An 832-nucleotide genomic window follows, 5' to 3' on the forward strand; every position below is an offset into this window, starting at 1 on the left:
CTGACATGGTTGAATGACATGAATATTGAATGATGTCCAAATGATTTGAAATTGATAGAAACCTCATTATATGATGTTAATAACATATTGTATCAATTTGGTAATGAATCTCATTGTCCTTAGGGTACATCCCTATTGAGGTACCTTAATTGACTATCTCAATATTTAATATGAGATATGATATTTATTTCAATTCTATCATGTTATACAAGTAATTTGAAGCATTTTGATATAAGTATTGATAGTTAAATATGATTTAATAGATATCATATATAGCATCTCTTAGTTTTTCAAAATTGACTTTGAGATTCCCTAATTGACCATATATATATGACCAATTGATGAAACTAATATCAATCGACTAGATTTTTAATTGTGAACACAATGGTATCAATAGTTATATGATTCATGATAGTTTAAAATTGACTTGGTCGCGTAGTACTTTTTCAGCAAATTTTTCAAAAAAAACAGCAAAGGATGGTCTGTTTCAGCAAGCCATGTGCTTATCATTTTTACTGAATCCGCGCATACTTAATCAGCAAATAAACAGTAAATTGGCAAAATTTTACTGAATAAGCCACGAAATTGTTCCCATTTAGCAAGTGAAGAAAGTAAAAAAAATACCTCTGGTGGTTTGGGTTTGGGTTTGGGTTTGGGTTTGGGTTTGGGTTTGGGTTTGGGTTTGGGTTTGGGTTTGGGTTTGGGTTTGGGTTTGGGTTTGGGTTTGGGTTTGGGTTTGGGTTTGGGTTTGGGTTTGGGTTTGGGTTTGGGTTTGGGTTTGGGTTTGGGTTTGGGTTTGGGTTTGGGTTTGGGTTTGGGTTTGGGTTTGGGT

Source organism: Naegleria gruberi, assembly GCF_000004985.1.
Source record: "Naegleria gruberi genomic scaffold NAEGRscaffold_7, whole genome shotgun sequence".
Classification (NCBI taxonomy): domain Eukaryota; phylum Heterolobosea; class Eutetramitea; order Acrasida; family Naegleriidae; genus Naegleria; species Naegleria gruberi.